Source organism: Haliotis asinina, chromosome 14, assembly GCF_037392515.1.
Source record: "Haliotis asinina isolate JCU_RB_2024 chromosome 14, JCU_Hal_asi_v2, whole genome shotgun sequence".
Lineage (NCBI taxonomy): Eukaryota > Metazoa > Mollusca > Gastropoda > Lepetellida > Haliotidae > Haliotis > Haliotis asinina.
This window is the reverse complement of record NC_090293.1, coordinates 34,477,164-34,498,278: the sequence shown is the minus strand read 5'-3', so window position 1 is coordinate 34,498,278 and position 21,115 is coordinate 34,477,164. Positions and strand designations below refer to the sequence as shown.

The 21,115-nt window shown below is 40.6% G+C and overlaps 1 protein-coding gene across 1 annotated transcript in view; it reads right to left on the bottom strand.

Moving 5' to 3' along the window:
• Positions 1-19,922, bottom strand: part of LOC137261882 (gamma-aminobutyric acid type B receptor subunit 2-like) — a 156,393-nt gene extending 136,471 nt beyond the window's left edge. The window contains exon 1 of the mRNA XM_067799689.1: positions 19,825-19,922. The gene's annotated coding sequence lies outside the window, so the exon portion shown is untranslated. The remainder of the gene's footprint in view (positions 1-19,824) is intronic.
• Between the last annotated feature and the right edge of the window lie 1,193 nt (positions 19,923-21,115).

Here is a 21,115-nt window from a genome sequence, read left to right as displayed (position 1 = left end):
CTCTCCATTTTGGGGATTTAAACACATTTCTAAATATCTAACCGAGAACATTATCTACATAATTAAGAATTTGTATTGTTTGCTGATACAGTCTGGTTCCCGTTTTGTTTGTTTGTTTTATCCAAGCAGCTATAACATGCTCAAGACGCTCGTTATTTCGGGTTTCCCATCCTTATGCGGTACCCTTTCATAGCTGGGTGGACTGGGGCACATGGTCACAGTCCTTTTCCAGAGGTTAACTGCATGTTGCTGTGCCCGCAATAAGGTGTTTGACACCATCTAGGCATTTACCAACGGATATGATGATGTTCTTAACTGCATTGTGTTGTCAAGCCATCCTTAGTCATCTATAAGTGCAACCATGTTTGCCTGCCTGCCATAAGTATTGTATGTTTCTTGGGCAAGACTGCACAACCCACTGAAAGAGAATACGTCACAGTACCACAGTGACATGGTAACACAATAAGAGATAAGCAGTACAAATGTTCTGTAACAATAACCGAAGTACATATGGGTGCAGATGTAAAACGTAGATTATATTTGAAGACCCGCAGTCAACTGAAACCGATCAATAATCATCGTTTACAATACCAAATGGTCAAAGGACCTTGGAACAGACACTAGTAGATAACAAAGATACCCTTGTTACAGCTGACGTGTTTGTAACACATTGTAGAATGTATGAGCCATATGTGATGAGGTTACACGGTACATGCATTATCAATAATGTGGGTTTTTTTTTTTCCCATTGTTGTTCAAAGCACCAACTTCTACATGACACTCTAAATTCATGATGACACTATATACTGCCCAAATGAATTGTTTGCAGCGACATAAGTAAGTAACGAAACTGCAAATATAAATATGAAAGATATTCAAGCCAACATTTATGATCAATCAGTGCATGGATACGTCTTGAGGGAGTGGCGTCTCACAACGCCACGCCAGCGAGCATTATATGGCTCAGAAACGTCATGAATAGTCCCGAGGTAATTCGGGAATCGAACCCATTCAGAGTAGCTCAGTACGTGAGATTGATTTACCAAATTTCCACTCAATCGAGAGAAAAATAAATCCACCTCTAACTAATTGCGTTCAGTGGATGTGCTTGTTTATAGATATTGCCAATATGGGTTTGTACAATCGCCGAACAGAGGCCACGAAAACAATTATAAACGAAAACTGTTCACCATGCTCATAAATGATATTTCAGAATGTACAGTGCACTGGTGTTTCACGTCAAACCCAGATTTACATAACTTGTCATCCTGAAAATGATTCATTGGTAGTTAATAAAACACCCAATTACAGATGGAGACAGGAGATTGTTATGAACGATCAGCAACGGTTTTTACATGCTTGTGAATACGATATTAGACCGGGCTTTATGCCCATCTTTGCTCCGCAATTAGCTCCTTCAATAACAGCGATGCACCGAACCAGTCTTTAAATCCTCTTTGCCAACTGTAAATTCGTTTAATATGAACTTTTATTTGAAGACATAAAGCCCGAACAAGAGGGGTGGAGGTTTTATTAAATACAAAGCAGTCTTTTACCGAGGCAATTCCCCCATACCTCTGTAATTACGTAATGAAAACAGACATGGTATTCCACTCCAATGTTTGATAATCAAACGAATTAAAAACTGCAATTTCCTGCTTTATACGAGTCTGGCGACTGTCAATCGTTATGTTTTCAAATCGGAGACTTGAGGACACAAGAATAAGAGGATGAGGAAAGAGGGTCAGAGAGGGAGAAAAGAAGAGGTGAAGAATGCGTGAAGATTGAGTAGTGGCGGGAGAGATATATCTCAATGTTCTTTCCCTTATTGACACGTGCTCCCTGGTGAAAGAAGCCGAGCCCTGCCTTCGGTTATCACAATGGCGATTTAATTCTCGCGCACTTTTTAATCTCACTCAAGAGAACTCTTCAAAAGGACGAGAAGTGAGCATCCTCGTCGAGAATTACCATTCCGGCCTTTCTGAAAATAAACTGCTTTACCTCCTACGGCGTTGGCTTCGATCTGATAGTGTGTGGAGGCAAACACTAACGGTTGTGGTAAAAGACTCGATGCCAGTAAATTGTTCCCCAACAGCTGTGCAGCTTGACAGATGACTCCCTGGACCTGATATTAACCCTTTATGTCAGCTCATTTGACTTGGTCTTAATCACTGAAGAAGGGTTAGTGGATTTTATATCGTGAGTGAGTGAGTTGGAAGTTACTGCTTTTAGAGGTATGTCATGTTATCGCGGCCTTTCTTCCCGTTCTGTTGTAATATCACGAAGATTTCCATTTTTTTCAGTGAAACCCATCATCACGGTAAAGTGGCTGGTAAGTGATCGAATCATCAAATCCTGTTTTGAGCAAAGGGCCGTTATTCGGTATAGAGCTTTGACTACATGGCGAATCATGGCTCTGGTCGATAGCGCGATAATTTCAACTTATAAAAAATCGAAACCTCGAAAAAAACACGACTGCATAAATCGTTAGGTTGGGACCGATTGCGCGAAACTCACTGAACTATGAGGTAACATGGACACCAACACGTGAAGATCAGGGTTAGATCTTCAGTCACCATATTTTGTCCTAAGAGGCGACTAACGGGATCGAGTACTAAGGCTTGCTGGCTTGGTTGGCATATGTCATCGGATCCCAATTGCGTGGATCGGTGCTCGTTCTGTTGATCACTGGATTGTCTAGATCATGCAGAAGGAATATTGCTGAGTGCGGCGTTTAAATGAACTCACTCACTCACTCACCAATGCGGACACCAGTGGTAACACATAACGTTGAAGCTGCTTAATGAAATACAGGTGATGTTTACATTTAACGTTAATTTAATTATCAAACGTTGAATATCCGTTTTCATTCAAATCGGAGTAGTAATTAATTTAATTACATGTTTGAGTAGTTTACGTTGAACTGAATAATGCAAAAACAACATCAGTTCGCCTTTGTGTGTTTATTTGAAAGTAAAACACATATTTATAGTACGTGTTTGAACAGCTCATGTTTAAAGACTGGGGTCCAAACTTAAACACCCCTTTTGTGGCCCCCTTACCTTGTCAAAGCTGTCCTTTATTACAAAAATGCTGTATACAAGTGCATTCCGTGAAATATCACACAACTGAAGTAGGGGTCAGGCTGATATCAAGTCATAGTATAAAGAAACATGTTATGTTATGGAGACTCACAGCAAAAGGTATGGAAGCATAGAGTCTACTCTCACTCAGGTTGCCATAGGAGGTGCGTTTGATATTTCACTCAAGCTGGGAACATGAACAGTCTCGCAAAGATGTCCAGGCAATATATTTTGGTAATAGTGAACTATTTCTATATATGGACATCACTATGTTTGCCTCCTGACGGTCTCACCTATAGAATTCCATGCGGTTTTCCACAACAAACAGTTATTTATAGACACTGGTCTCGCCCGGTCACATGTCGATGGCCTCTGCCACATTGGACACTCCTTCCATATCATGGGGATGATATCTAGTTAACCTTAGAATCTGCAATAAACCTAGACCATTCGCTATCTCACTAAACAACGACAGCTTCTCTTGGGTAAGTCGAACTGTACTATGTTTATTGTCTCTCAACCAGTGGACATTGATCATTGGTAATTGCTATCCATCAAGGATTGTGCCAATCAGCACAGTTGTTCGTACACCAAGATGCTTTTGCTCTAATTCATACAGGTCCGTACATCCTGCTGGCTGTACCTCCAAATGAAGTGACTATAATTCCACGGTAAACCATAGTTCCAAAGTTAAATGTAGAGGTATCCACGGAAATTCACTAATGTGTCCTGATGATTTCCTTTTGATTCCATTCGTAACTGAATGTGAACTGAGAGTGACTGGTATGACAAGTCATCACCATGAGAAGAATGGTTTCCGGCAAGTATCCGGTGAGGCGGGGGTGCAAAGTCCTCCAGATACCTCTAAGATACCTGGGAGATGACCGGAAGCCCTCAACATTAGGTCAGCCTGTTTACACCAATGTCATGATTCATATGATGGCAATAATACTAATATAATTTTAAAAGTAAGCTAGTTTATTGCTGACAAGATGCTTTGTTGACAAGCACGATCTTAAACTTCTGTTAGCGTGTTTTGCGTGGATTGTCGTTGGTTGTATTCTGTCAAATCTTTCTTAGTGTACAAAGAACGTATTTGGTATTGTATGAGGACGTTTCTCGTATGTTTACTTAAGTCCGATTTGCGAATGTAAACAAGGTAATGTCTTCATTGGCGTCCGAAATATGTTTCCTTCACCAAGCACTGTGACTAAATGGACCTTTGAATGTTCATTCTCTTCGTGTAAACAAGTCATCACCGTACCGCACGTCATTAACTGGTCAAACATTGCGCGGACCTCGGAGAAAACGACTACCGCGCGGACGCCAAAGAGATCAATCTACGGTCATGTGCAGACGTAAGCATATGCTGGCGAGGCCCGTAGTGAAGAACACATAAAAGAAGATAAGTTGAGTCACTTTTTTATTCATTTGGTTCAAGTACCCAACGCTTCAACAAAAGGACTAATCGCATCAATACAATCCGTTTGGTCCGTCAAATGGCTTTTATGTCGTGCAGGGAATACCATAACAAGATTGCTGGGCGTGACTATGTGAATTTGAAATAACACAGTCTATAACTTTAAATGACAGAGTCTATTGTCACTTGCTGGTAACGAGTGCGTGATGTCACGACAGAATGGGAGGAGGTAATATTGAAGCTCTGCAGTGAACATTTGTCTATCGAAACTGTTCAGCTGAATTTAATGAATACCATATGAATGTTATGAACATTTCAATATTAAAAGGTTTATAATCCAGTACAATAGCACGGTGAGCGTTACGCTATCGTTCTTTGAGTTTTGGGAAACAAAATGAATTCCAACTAATATAATAAGACATGTTTAAATATTTCTTAAATAAAACTGTCAACAAATTGTGAACTGCCCAATCCTTTATGGTAAACTCTATATACCACCCATTGTCTCATACGTTTACAAGCCTTTTATTCAGCGTATTTGTGCGTAACAGAAGACCCCTTATCCCACTGAAAAGAACCCAAACTATGTTGTTTTCGAATTAACAATCTTGAGACAAATTTCGATACTTTAACAAGTGAAACCTGTGTTGTCCAATATGTCGTGCAGTACTTCCTTTATAGGAAAAAAAAACAAAAGAGAAAAGCTAAACGATTTTATTCATTGTTTACTGCCTTGTATATGCCACGTGGCTAGTAATAAAATCCCACACTACGTGTTTGTCTACCGTTTGGTCGATGTTTGTTTGGTCTTTTAACGTATGGGAAATATATGTGTAGATAGGTGTTTATCGATAGATCGATAGTCGGCTATGCGCAATCATTCCTCACCTCATTGTGTAAATGCCATTGGTATCATGAGGCATGATACGTGGGATAAATGAGTTATTAGTAAATGTTTTCAAGAAGGGAAGCACAATGAGATGACAGCCGGGGCTGCCGGCACATTGTCAGGATCCAAGATATATATTGACCCAAATAGATGATTCTGGCGTCTGCTTGACGGACAAACAGGCCGGAAACATGACCTAGATGTTGATGTATTGTCATAAATGACTACATTGTTATACATTCATCCAAGCCAATGTGCATATGATGAATACGACTGTGGAATATAGGGGCTATAGACAATTGGTACTGTTGGGCGAATATTTAGATCATTGTTGAGAGTTCATCATTGATTTCACCATTTCATTTCCAGATCCGTTTGGAAGGAAAAATGTTGCTCATCGCCCCTGCTTTGTTTAATTTCTTCATCATGACCACTAAGCAGCAAATTATAGGTTCGAATCCCCGACATTTGGATTATCGGGTCCAGATCCGTTCTCCTCTCTTCTTCAACAAGAGACTACAACGGTTTAGCACCAATTTACTTATTGCTTCAGTATAACACGTCACCATAGAAAGAAAGCAAAGTTCAAGGCAAAGTTGAACCTACCGCATAGGAAACAAATACTCGTCTACCAGACATCAATCCTGTGGTTTCAAAGTCGTATAACTCCTGTTGCAAAGGGTAAACGGTAGATGTCCCCATGACGACCGCCACATTGAGCTGCCATGGCTACCTGACATACACGATGGCACCATTCAGACATAATTAGCAATATAATAAACACTAATGCCAATAAGGCAATTGTCTGCCACTTGCTTGTCTGTGGAGATGGTACACGTCAACACTGTATAGCCCGTTTGTCACCACAACCTATCTGCAAGTAGCAGTACTGTCTAGATTAGCCCAGATGACGAATAAATACACATACACCATGGGGATGATGAGCATGCATGACGTTATCATCCCAGATAGCCCAGTTGGAAAAGCGTTCGTCACGCTAAACACCGCGGTCGATTCCAGCATGAAGTGCACTATGTCAATTAAAGCTAACAACTGAAGAGATACCGTTTATGTTCATGAATTTATAAAAGCAGCGGTAAAGTTAACCAAGCAATGAAGATGTTATATAGATGTGAGTGAATACTATTGTATGCCCCACTAAGAGTAAGTGGGATCTTTCAAGGTATGTCAGACACGTTTCGGAGGAAAGTCATGCAGGCCTACGTACCACTTTGAGCAAACACACGATCACAGTTATGTAGAGCTGATAATATAAGTTGTTCACTGGTCACGAGGGGTCCATGGCCTCATGTACCCTCGGGGTTTGTTTATGTTCCCCGAACCGCAGGGCGAGGGGAACATAAACAAACCCCGAGGGTACATGAACCCATGGACCCCTCGTGACCAGTGAACAATGTATTTATCTTACACCTGAGTTTTAACTTTGAACTGTTTCAAGCACTTCTGTTGAATGCGAGGCGAATCGCCATTTTGCAGACGACACAAGGTAAACATGTGTAGAGTTATCTCCCTTCCATCGATTTTCAGTCGCGAAATCGGTATTTTCCGTGCTTGATGCGTGATTCAATGTCATTCGAGACAAAAAGTACTACCACGAAGCACCATAAGAGTTCCTAATTCCCAACGGTGTACATTGAAAATTATACATCACCTGTAAGCTGGGTACATTGAAAATAGTAGAATAACGCTTAGCCAATTAGAAAGCGACATTCATGTGTGAGGTAAGATAAACTAGAATATATCGTCACATTCATATGCCATCACCTTACAGAATCCCCACGTCATACTGCGAAGTTTATCCAAGACATAATTTCAATACACCGATATGTAGTATATTGCGTTAATATATCATTCTGCATTTGAAGCTTGTCTCTCCTTCATTTTGTGTAGGTATTGACACGAATATTTAGAAATCATTAATGAACACATTCAATAACCGATGTTGTCTGAGGTATATCACATACACCAGTGCTTTGAATATTCCAGTCTATCGAATCATTGCTTGCAGATTGGTTTTCGTGATATGATCATTTAAGAGTGCCAGTTCTGTAGATATACCAATAAATAGCTACTAACCTTTAAACCGGTGATTTGAAACTCCTATCTGATCACAGCGGATGGGATGGGTGGGCAGCAGTTTCCCCGTCGCGTCGAAAAGTACTGTTCAGTTCCCCTCAAGTGAAGCGCATGTTCCCAAACAAAACTAGAAACACTCCTACACGCGAAATAAACCTAGAATGAAACGCGAAAAGGAATGCAGGGCGTGGCAGAATAAATACAGCGTGTACATGACGTATTATGTGTTGTTGTTTTTCAAGCAGTAATTGCTTTATCTTGATTCGTCAGTTTTGGCTTGCCATCTTTTCGTCAAGGGCAAGCGTACGTAGGTGAATCCTTTCATGGAACTGACGTTACGTTGCCGAGCACGTCATTGATATGCATTTACACGCTGATATGCTGTAAGAAAATGATTTCAATGCCATGAAGAGTTCCACATTATGTGTTTGACGATAGTAGTGTTCAGCGACGTCAGTCGACTATACCACACTCGTCACGTCATTTCTAAGTTTGTAATCTGTTTTAACAATCGTTGTAAGCGTTAACCTAATCAGTACACAAACTAACCATGTGATTATACTACTTGACAAGAGTTGTCGTAACGGGTTCCAGCTGATACATTTACATTTTATTTTGCGAGCATAAATCGGTGATTTGGTTATAATTTTTAGCGAGAGGTTTGTGGCACTCGGTTTGATTATAACGTCTTCACCGACGCCGACACTGTCCGTTAATTGGAAGCACTACAAAATGCGTCGACGACAACAACTGACGTGTGTTACCAAATAAGGGAAACCTACAAACTTTATTACGTTTGCAAATAACGCTAAGCGCGGGAGGGAACCCTTACCGAAATTCTTCCAGCAAGACTTAACCCTGGAGTACCAGAAGTGCGGTTAGCGCTGCTATCTGAGTCATAAAAAACTAATATCTTCTCAACGGGCACAGCGTTAACACAATCCTATTAAAAACGGATTGAGATGAACGGAGACATTTCGTGGCGTCGTTTCTAATAAACCGTTATGGAAGGGGCGAGCTATCGAATGTGAAGTCGCAGTGCTTGGTATTTAAGATGTGTATGGAGTTATGTACACACAGAAGGAGGGATCCCTGACCCTTTATGCAGAGGGGCAAGATGGATCTTTCATTCCGTAAAAACAGAACAATAAAAAGAGAACAAAAATTACATTTAAATATGAGTGTCATGACTAAACCTGGATGTGTTGGGAATATTGCAAATAGGGACAAGAAGCCATAGCATAAAATAGCTGAGGGATAAAATGTCAAATATAGCTGCATATTAATTTTGAGACTGTGAGGCCGAGTTTGAGCAGGTATTCAATTGGTGAAGTTAATTCCTTTATCATACGTAGGCGTTACAACGCATGTAGCCCTTGGGGTTGTAGATATGTGTGGTATGATGGAAAAACTAACCCTAGCAATTAATGTACATTCGTGACATTAGTTACAACGACTTGGAATTGGGATTGAACCAATAATATGTACAATACGCACGTAAAGAGAAACCTTTGTATAAAGAATTTTAACGAAATGGATTAAAATACTGAATATGTAATAATGCACTGAATAGGTCGAACACGAGAATTATGTTACTCCCTGTAACCTTCGAGATACAGGTATGTAACCACACAAATTATCTGTCGCTGGGATATGTCAGACAGCAAGTATCACAGCGCGACAAGGCGCCTTCTACATGAGTTTCGATAAAGCGCAAGGAGGAATCTGTGCTGTAGACATTGCGGTTCAGCCTTACAGCCCATGTCCAACACCAGAATTAGGACGGCTGATATGTTTACATCAATCTTTACTGAAATTGTAATCCTAATTCTTCAGCGTAGGAGTAGAATATTGTTCAAAGCGGCGTTAAATCCATTTGCTCACACATAATTGCCCAGCAGCGATTGCATCTTCAAGTGAAAACGTAACGGTAGTAATGCAGAAGCATTTGGTATATGAGATAAGATATGTTGTGCGATAGTGACGGTACGTTTTTACGCTTTCTGAATTCATAAAGAACCAATGCAACTGTATTTACATGAACTACAATGGACTTGAAGGCCGTTGCTTCGCAGAAGCTATGAAATCGGCAAGGTATCTAAAATAATTTCCCTTGTTTGCAACGTAATGCTGAGCAAGACGGGAAATATATGGAGAAGTACATGTGTTTAGGAATGTACCGGAAATATTCTGGATAGTTTCAGAATGATTTCCGGATAGTGTGTCGGAGACTGGAACTGCCAATTTTCTTTCGTAATTATGGTTCAAGGTTTCATATTTAACAACAATAAGGTTTCATATTTAACAAGAATAAGATATCCGTTGGTTTTATAAAACCGGTTATCACATGACCTTACATGCGTGCAAATCGTTTATAGTACTGTGAACGATTACCTGTCTAATAGATGCACGTCCACGATTAGACCGTGACCGCGAGGGTGTTCGCGTGGAAATGAATATGTTATGGACTTTTGGTATTAACTTCTCATTCTGTCATTTGATTAACATTGTATCGGCCAAAGCAAGGGGATTAATGAAGCGTCTGAGGAAGGGCCATCACAATAGGCAGTTCACTCGGCTAAACTATAAATTCCATAGAAATTCTATTCAGCCATTAATTCTGTCTATGCAATGCAAAATCACTCAGGTAATAATGTCAATTCAAATTTCGAAGCGACAGTGTTTCAGTTTCCTGTGGGGGGCTAATTACGGCATGTAGCTTGAGAGTGGAACTGGTAACCAGACAATGAGTTGTTAGAAAGCTGATGTTCTTCCAACGTGAGTTAACTCTCATTTACGAATGTAGAGTAACTATGACGATACATTTGGGAACGTTGTTTTCTACTTTTGAAAGATATTTATGGGGCTTTCTCGAAATTCTTTTGGAAGTAAACAAACATTATTGTCCGGGACAAACAGACAAGTCTGGGGTGGGGAAGTCTAGTGAATAAAGCGTGCAGCTCGTCTCGTCGGAGGTGTTCGACCCTCCCCACCCACCGGTCACAGCGAGGTATGAGGCCCTTTACTGGTGGTGTCCCCTGTCATGATATTGCTTTAATATTGCTAACAACGGTGTAAAGTCCCACTCATTCATCCAGTTCTAATTAACGGTTGTTTTGTTAACAGTGTAATATCGTTCATGGGGGTCTCGACACAACCAGTTCCGCCTGAATTCAAACTTACAAACTGAATTCGTCTTTTCATAAGCCTGTATCTGACCGTATTGGCCTTACATCTGCACAAGCATGACTCTAAATAACCACTGTGACGCTTAACTACTGTTATATTCCGTGTCTCTGTGTAAATGTGCCTCTAAACAACCTATATGTGACATTATGTTGTATAAACGTGTCTCCATACAACAGACATGTGTGGCACTACTGAAAACCATTTCTTTGAACATCATATTTATGAGTGATAACAAGTGATTTCTCATGGTACAAGGAAGCATTGGCAGTAAATATATGGTTGCAGTAGATAGATAAATGTAGTGGACAGTAGATAAATATAGGAGATATGCATGATAGCATATAGATAGTCCAGATATTCGTGCTTGTCAAATCTTCTTTATGAAGATCTTTCTCCACGAATACATATCTTAAATATATACTCGCAAACCTAGTCAAATGTGAAGAATATATTTTCAATACTGAATACGAGAAATATAAACAGTTTCACATAGATATATATATGATGTGTGATATTGGCCGTAAAGATCCATGTTAGAATTGATTTGCAGTTTTCAGTAACCCATGCTTGTCATAGGAGGCGACGAACGGAATCGGGTGAGGCATGTCATCGTATCGTATCCTGACTCGATTATTCACAGACCGCCGCCATGTAGCTGGAAAATTGCTGCGTGCGGTGTAAAACTAAATTCACCCACTCATTGAACAACCCATTAAGAATATGAGATTGTATAGACGTGACTGATGTAGAATTACAGAATAACAGAGAATTGTTAAGTAAAGACACGTGTACACCTTCATAACCCGGATTTTACACACAGAAAAGATGAAGCAAGCTCAACGGGGGAAGTCTGCAGAATAATAGCAACCAGTGATAAGCAGTGTGAATTTGCAAAAGATCAATTATTGTAGCCGCGCATAACAGGTTGATCGTAATCTTTCATTAAAATGAACATTTAATCAATATTTACTGGAAATGCTCTGCGTTGATTTTGTTGTATTATGGACGAGTTTATTATAGCCTGTCTCGATGTCTGTGCCTGAAACTCTGCGGCGCACAGAAGCTTGCAGCACAAAACAATTCCAAGCGATTCTTTGATTATAATCTAAATAAAAACTACCTTATGTTGGGCATAGGTGGTAATCTTCCCTATTGACCACGCTCGTATCCCGACTTGGCTTGCGTCGCTGTACTCAAAAAATACTGATTGCTTAAATCGGATTTTGATTACGAATACCTCAGCAAAGCTGCCAAATATTGACCTCGGTTTGGGAATCAATATCCCGGTGTAAGCTCAGATCTGTTTCTCTGCCGCTCTGGAACACATACCCGGAGCCTGTGTTTCAGCCGCAGTGCTACCAAAACGTGAACACTGGCAAACTGACTATATCCTTTTATTGGCAAGCGCTCCACAGGATGCTGACCTTCCATGGAGAAGAAAATGTGTTTCCTAATCTGAAGTCTTGTATGATCTATGATGCTTCTGTGTGTCGACGTGTTACTTTACTATTGAATTCGCGAAGGCATTTGAAGCAAGTGATTGTTTTTGAATGTCTTGTTTGATGTTTTGTGGCCTTTGCGGTAAAATGTCTGTGTGATGTCTGATGTGTGATATGGGCTGCGTGTTATAGGTTATGGGATATGTACAATGCATACGTTATGTGTTGTGCACTATATGACATGTGGCAGGTGATTTGACTGTCTGTGATGTCCTGTATGTGTCAGATGATATGTGGAATGCTATTCTGTTTTGTACGTGATATCTTCGCAATGTACTGTGTTTTTTCAGCAAATGCTGTCTGATATCTGTAGTATGATGATGAACATACGGATGCGGTACGTAGTCTCTGGTCTTTGCGACCATGGTATCTGTGATGTGGTATGATGTGTTTGAGGATGTTTGTGATGTGGTAGGAGATGTTTGAGGATATTTGTGATGTGGTGTGAGATGTTTGAGGAACGTGAGGGATAACTGCATGAACCTAATTGTAGCTTTCGTCCCAGGACAAACAAGTTGCGATGCAACTGAAATACGATTAAAAGCGACATTAAGTTTGATTCTGTCACTCAAAAAGCGCGTAAGCTCTGTCCCATATGCTACAAAACATTACATTAAATCCAGTCATTTATATCAATATTTCTTATAAAGGACCACAGATATAAACTGCAACCAAGTAACGTCAAGCAACACCCCCCACCACACACACACACACACACACACACACACACACACACACCACACACACCTGCATTTGTTTGGGGAGGAAATGATTGTATTACGGACCCCCCACGACACCAATCTGCAGCGTTATGTTGCGCGTTGCACATTTCTTTGAATCCGTCAAACCGGATTAAATGTCGGTGAGTCCTGATCGAGCTGAATACGATGAAGTGAGATTTTCCTCGAAAAAGCGTACACAGTTTAAAATGAATTCTATTACAGCTGTGAAGAAGACGCTGTCATTGAGGAGATTTCCATCGATTATAGTTCAGCGTGGTGTTAGGAAACTATCAGAGGTTGCATTCATTTCAGCGAGCTGAAACATCTTCCATTGAAGGTGAAGGTTGCTAAACGTAGATACGGACACTTGTGATACTTTCCTTGAAACTCGATACTTGAGACTCCTTTAGGTCAAAATACATATATTTCGCCCACTTTTACGGTTATGTCACGATGGCCATTTGTATGAATTCTTTTGATAATCTTCAGAAATGTTGGGATTTCCTTCTGTTTGTTTAGTATACAACGAGTCCATTGTTCTCATTTCAGATGTTCAATATTCCAAACCTGATGACGCACACACCGATACAAGTTCAAGTTCAAGTTAAAGTTTCATTTAGTCTTGTAAGAAGAAGAAGAAAAATGTAAAATAGTGTTTTTGCTTTGTTAAACGAAGTCAGATTTAGACAACAGATTAATTTGTTAAAAAGTGACATTCAACGATCTTAACTTTAAAGCTGAATTGATGTCCCCAGTTGGAAATTCCGATCAACATGGACCACATCAGCACAGCGTGCTTTGTGCTGATATAAATCAAAGCGTCTCAGCCATAGGGACATTAACACACAGTCATATGAAAAGGAAACCACAGCAAGAGTACAAAATGAGTGAGTTAGCTTTGTGTGAGAGAAAAGTCGCCGCTGATGTAGGAGTGAGTGAATTTAGTTTTACGTCGCTTTTAGGAATATTCCAGAAATGATGCGAAAGGGACACATACATGCTCTTCACACAATTGTACCCATGTGTGAAATCGAATCCGGGTGTTCAGACCAGTGGAACAACTAGGCTACCCCACCAATCCCACAGTAGCAGGATGTAGATGGAATTGGATCTGGTATTTACAAATCACGGATCGTAGCCGAGACAGAATTCGTGGACGATTAAGGTACAATATTCCGTACAGCGAATTTTGGCGCCAAGGACAATACTGTCATCCACGTCCCGTGACATATGACAAGAACGATGGTCAAAACATAATTACATCAATCATACGAGGGCTTTAACTTTTAAATAGTTCAGAGCATAAAACGCGTATGTGCCATGACCGGCTGGTTTACATCATCCGTACATCGTCGAATGGCGTCCCTCAAAGAACAACGTCATAACTGATTGAAGACTGTTTATGCCATTCGACATTTCTTGTTCTCTGAGATGACGGTTAAGGTCAGTACGTTATTTTGAAGATGGGATCCAAGCCGTTTATGAAATTGTGGGTTTTAGAGAAATTATGTATGGTTTTATATATGTGATATCGAGTAGTTCATAAAACTTATGTAAGAATGCACGTATTTACTTTAGTCTTGCTCAGGAAATCGGACACTCTTTAAAATCAGTAAACTAAATCATGCATAATAATTTATTAAATTGTACGGTGTCTGTAATATCTATATAACATTTACTCACTGCATATTATGAAGCTGTTACGTAGCCCAGTGGTTAAAGTGTTCACACGCCTCGCCTAAGACAGAGGTTCGATTCACCATACGTGTAAACTTGTGTGAAGCCCTTTTCTGTTGCTCTAGCATTTCCCCTCGTCCCATCAACCCCCAGCCCCGCACACACACCCGCACACACACACGCACACACGCATACCACCACCACTACCAACCCTCTCCCACACCCCACCAACTCCGTGAAGTTGATTGTATTGCTAAATTCTACTTAACTAAACCTTACTCACTACTACAAGTTGTAATTGAACTTAGCACCGTTTCTAAATATTTGAGCCATCTCAAATCAGAGCATCTCTGGAAATGGGTTTTACCCACTGCGTCCATGTTGGAAATTAAATCTGAGCTGAGGGGAAAAAGGCTCCAGACCACATCATCAACATATATTGATGTGCTGGCGTGTCCAGATATGGACAAATGCACTACCAGTTTCATTCCTGGTGAGACTGGCTAGTGTACACGAGCTTGTGTTTGTCGGTAATATATGATTCATTATCCAGTTATTCCCTTGAGCTAAGTGACAGGGATACAGAGATGTCAACTATATCCATTGTTAGTCTGGAAGAGTTCGATTCTCTAAACGATGACAATGTCAAATCTGTTTGTGTTGTAAAACTGCTAAAAGCATCACATCAGCTGACTCAGACCGCATGGTCTGAAAATATTGAGCCCCATGTTTCAACTAATGACCATCTTTGTTTGATTCCCGTTTAGCACGATTGATCACAAAGGTTATTAAGAACGATCCCGTAGGTTTTCGAACAGTCACGAGACATTCCGAAAGCTTTATCCCAACTTTGAATACCTCGGGGTTCATTTTCGCACAATGCATACACGAGTCTGTTGCAACGGAGCCGGTCAATATGCATTAGTCTCACGGGCAGCATTGAAATATCCTTTCCTTATTTTGGTGGAATAATTCTGTGTAATGATTTCAGAAACACGGATACATATCTCTTTATCGCTACTGGTAGCTGTTGTTTCCCAGATAACATAAGACAAATATGCACGGTGAACAGCACATGGACATAAACGTGAAGAGCTACACGTGGATACATTCGTGAAGAGCAGCACACGAACTCGTGCATGAGCATATGCTAGATGAGCACCATATGGACATAAACGTGAAGTAGGAACACATGCTCATATGCATTATGTGCAGCACAAGAATATATCCGTGAATATATAACACATGAATGTATGCAAAAGGAGCAACACATGAACATCTGCATGTTGAGCAAGACACCAACACATGGAAGAGCAACACGTCAACATCTGCATGTTGAGCAACACATGAACATCTGCATGTTGAGCAAGACACCAACACATGGAAGAACAACACGTGGACATCTGCATGTTGAGCAACACATGAACATCTGCATGTTCAGCAACACACCAACACATGGAAGAGCAACACGTGGACAATTGCATATTGAGCAACACATGAACATTTGCATGTTGAGCAAGACACCAACACATGGAAGAGCAACACGTGGACATCTGCATGTTGAGCAACACATGAACACGTGCATGGTGAGCAACTCATGAGCATGTGCACGTTGAGCAACACATGAACATAGGAAAGAAGAGCAACACATGAATATATGTTGAGGAGCAAGACGAAGTACAAATGTGAGTGAGTGAGTGACCCAGAGGGCCGTCTTACACACGACTCCAACAGGAGACTGGACATAATGGTCGGGCTAGGCCAAATATCTTTCGGATGACGAATGGACGCTTGAATCACTTTGTGATTAAAACATCACAAAAATGTAAAACACACAATGTAAAATTGATAAAACACGTACGCATTAATCACGTAAAACGTGTCTCTTGCCGGCAACATTTTGTGAACATGCATGAAATGTTAGTGCTCTAAATGTTGCATATTGTTGGGTACTAAAACCAAGTGTTTTAATGTTAGTAACATGTTATTATGGGTTACTGAGGCTGTCGACAAGTTATGAATGGACGCACGGGTAAACCTGAGGGTTAGTGTTTTTGGTGGCCGCAGCGACACACCATGGAGATTCAGATCGGGGCAACAAACATGTCACCGTGCCCCTACTTGGTACACTGTTCATGATATCTACCACTGGTTTGCATGTCCACCATGGAATATTTGATATATTGTTGAGTGTGCCATTTAAACTACAAAACTAAAGCACACTCGAAACACTTCCTCTGGGTGATTAATGCCTAATGTTCCTTCTTGTTCGTTTTTGGTGGCATTTCTGGAAGACTGTTTGTATACGTAAAACATTACTCGCTCACTTCTGTAAGAGGCTGCTCAAAAAGACAATTCCATTATCAGTTATAATCCAGTGTCTCGGGGAAAAAGACGCCGAATAAAGCCGTTAAGTGAAGAGCTATGTCAAGTGTCAGTTATCACTAACGAAATCAGGGTGATCGTGCAACGGAGGTGGTTCTTCTCGTGGAAACACATGATCGATAGGGCAATAGCCCAACGGAAAACATTTCTAAAAATCTTCACTGAAGGCCTTCCTCTCTGAGTGACATCTTCCTCGTTATTACCATCGTATTGTGCATACATTAGCTGTGCTGAGAAATAAAAATCACAACATTTGGTGTCACAAGTGGTTGATATGCTATTTCTGTTCTTGTCCTGGTTTTTTGTAAGCTCCTAAAGGTAACGTTCATGACGTTCATGATGTCCAGTGAAGGAATAACGTTATTCCTTATAATCAGAGTGCGTGGCTTTACTTCTGCATGACGAGCACACAGCGTAACCACTAGGCTGCGCTAACGCCCCAACGGTAATTAGAAGCTTGGAGCAAGGTATACTCTCCCCAAAACGAAACGCTTGTTGAAAATTGCAATGTCATGTGGTTTTGAATTATAACGTGATTCAGTTTACAAAAGGGTTTGCTCTGTTTATGCGTCCCATGGTGTTGTCTTGACACTTCACAACAAAACGCACCATCCGTAAAATACCCATATGTAACAGCATGATGTTCAGTTCTAGGCGTGTAGTGTCAATTCACATGCAATGCACGTTGGGGATCAGATAGTCTCAATGATAGGTATGAAGGGCTGATCGTTGTCTGTAGATTATTCATTGTATTTGGAATATTGTTGACGAATGCAAAATGCCACGTCTAAGTGAAGCCAACCGTCATATCGCCATTGGTTTTCTTGAAGCTAGATCTCCACATCCGGGTACATCACCTGCGTCATCAAACATCTACGGCGACGAGTACCGCGCAACAAATACCCGGACCTGGCTTTTTGCATAGGCCGTCAGGAACAGGTTGAGAGAGGCTGGTTTACGTACCTTATTTTGCCCCTGTGCTTCGACACTAACATCGTCGACATCGCCTTCAATGGTGCTCTCAACGTTCAGGCCTGGAACCTTCCGAATTGGCGTAGAATCTGGTTCAGTTATGAATTCCCCATTAGAACGAGGCAATCGAAGAATGCGGCTGAACAGACGTCGATTTGAACGTTTCGCCAAAGCTTGCGTTCTCCAGGTGGACAGATCCCCCTGGGAAGTGTTATGATCTGGGGAGCGATCACCTGCCGTAGGAGAAGTGATTTGGTGATGATCATGGACAACTTGACAGTTCAAAGGTACTGTGACGGAATTCTACGCCCCCAACTGCTTCCAATCACTGATCGCCAGAGGGAGTTGTTTCAACAGGACAATGCCAGGCCCCACACAGCATGTCACACAGGAGTCTTCCTCCAGAACCACAACATCAATGTGCTCCCCTGGCCCTCAAGATCACAGGACTTCAACCCGATCGAACATCTTTGAGATGCCGTGGATAGACGGTTGCGACGCAATCCAAGACACTTCAACAACTCGAACAGGCACTATAGGCAGAGTGGACTGCGTTTGGGCAACACGAGATTCAAGTCTTATTCGTTCGATGCCGCGGCGATGCTGTGCGGTTTTGGATGTCCACGGTGGTCAAACTAGGTAGTCAGGTTCATGACGTCCATGACGTAGCTATCATCACCAAACCACATGTATCCACGTGACACTCATACTGTCTTTCTTTAAGCTGGAGCCAAAGAAGGCGTATAAGTCTGCATTCCCAGTGCAATTTCGATATAATTCATTGACTCACATAGCCTACAAGATGTTTCAAAAATGCATGCGTTTCCTTATATTAAAGTTCAGAATGAGAACGATGTGTTAGCATCTTCTCAGAGTACTTTTCACCCAACCAAGAAAACAAGTTCAGATATAAATCGTATATTTGTTATTTGGGTTCATTTGAAGAAATGAGGATCCTGGATAACTAGATTTAAGCACGTGTTGTACTAGTCATACTGCCCCAGTACTGCTCCAGTACAAGCATTGAAACATTAATTTCCTCACTGTATTCAGATTGTTAATCGATTAGTACGGTTGAAAAAGATATATGTGAAGCGCAGTTATGCCACTACAAACTCGTTGAAACAAAATACTTAAAATGATTGATATTTTTTGGCATTCACTCAGCAAACATGAACCCACAATGAATATTTGATAGGTTACAATTGATGAATACTTGTTTGCGCTACACAACAACCCGCAAACCCGTAGACATTTTCATAAGGAGTCACAAGAGTAACGGTAAACACGCGAAGCCATTTACCGTCCGCTGAACGCATGCGCAAAACAATACAGAGTTGCTTTTGGCGTTTGTTTCTCTAAAGGGTACAAGAGGCGTTTGGTCTAACATCGACTTATAAGGCTTTAAGTGACAACAGCCGGCAACGCCGGATCGACGTACTGAAGTCGATTATCAATATGAAGCTGGTGACAGTTAAGGTATATCGAGCGCTGGTAGCTTACATGCCAGGGAGCAGTCACAGATAACCACATGGTTATGCGACACAAGGCGGTGATTGTTGTTTTGTTAGTATTACGCATATAATGATAGAGACTATTGTTCACTGTGACTGTTCCTTATTTTGAAACCTATATGGGAATAGAAATATCGACTAAGTACTATCACATAGTTGGAAAGATAAATTCTGGAAAGAATACATGAATAAGGCGAAGGTATTCCCTTGAAAAAGTTTGAACTATAAAGTGAAGGTTTTGTATGAAGCATGTTTAATGTATTTTGTCGTGTGAGTACCTCGTGGGGGTATTTAAATTAAAGAGTGTGTTCACGAGTGTTGATTTGTTGACTAATGTACGTAATGTTTGAAAAGATACAACAAATAATTAGACGTACCTGAACAGTCCTCCTATCTGGATGTCCCTTTAACTACACTCTATCCCGATTGCAACCAGCTATGAACAGTACCTGTACATCGTACTCGTTATCCAACTGGAGCGCGCCGTTAGTTCTACAGGCCGAGACCTGGGCATGCGCGCAAGCTTTAATTTAGTTGATAATGGGTACCAATAGACAAACCCAGGCTAAATCATTGACCATTGATCAGGAATACATTAATGTGATCCTAGGCAACGGTTGGACAGAGCATCAACGGTGTTTATTTAATGATTTAGGTTGATGAATCGCACCATAATCATTGCAGACCATTCACTCAAGTGACAGAAGACAATGCTTGTTTGTTCGAACCGAGGGAATAAATGAAGGGTGTATACCATAAAAAAATACTTGATTTAGCGATAACAAAGGTACATTAAAGATACATTTTCTTTCAATTAGAAATAAATGCTATTGTTAGGCACATTTCAATTATGACAGTTTATTCAGACATTTCAGTTAATAATAATTTTATTCATGTTCATTACGGCGATGTGCTAAGTCGTGTATTTTTGATGTGCTTTATTTGAAATCCTTCGGGCTATAACACAAAGCAGTCGAATATTTTATCCATTATTTAAATTCGGATTGTTAAGATGGCGATCGTTAATGAGAAGCTCGGTGGTATCTAATGATGTAAATATGACATAATACTGTTTTATAGTGTTTTGAATGCCTAGTTGCCATGGACATTGCCTTCTGATTTGTTCACTGACGCAATGCTGTAACATCTCTGCAGAACCAATAACCCAGTTGTGTAAAGCTTAGTGTGAAGATTACAATGAATGTTTGATTAACTAACAGAGGCGTCAGCACTGTCTTTACTGATGGAATACAGATATGAATAGTTTGTGTTTGGGGATGTCCACAAGCAAGCCTTGCTGCTTTGAAATCTAATGTGTGCCATCAATATGCTATGTTTTCAAGTAATGTTTCGTCTTCATACGATCGATTAAGAATGGACACTGGCTATACACAATCGTGACATTAATCAAATGACATCACTGTAATTACGAATGTAATAGCATATGACGTTGTACTTACCATAGTCTACAATTGCACTACGAAACATTAAACGAAAACAGATACCAACTGTGATGTGTTTCAGCATGACCCAACTATTGGGACCTAACATGATATATTCAATGTATATACATTAATTGATCAGTAAATGTTTCATATTGTGTATGTATTCGTGTTTTTTTGGGGGGGGGGGCATTTACATATGAAAGATAAGTAGCGTCACGTAAAA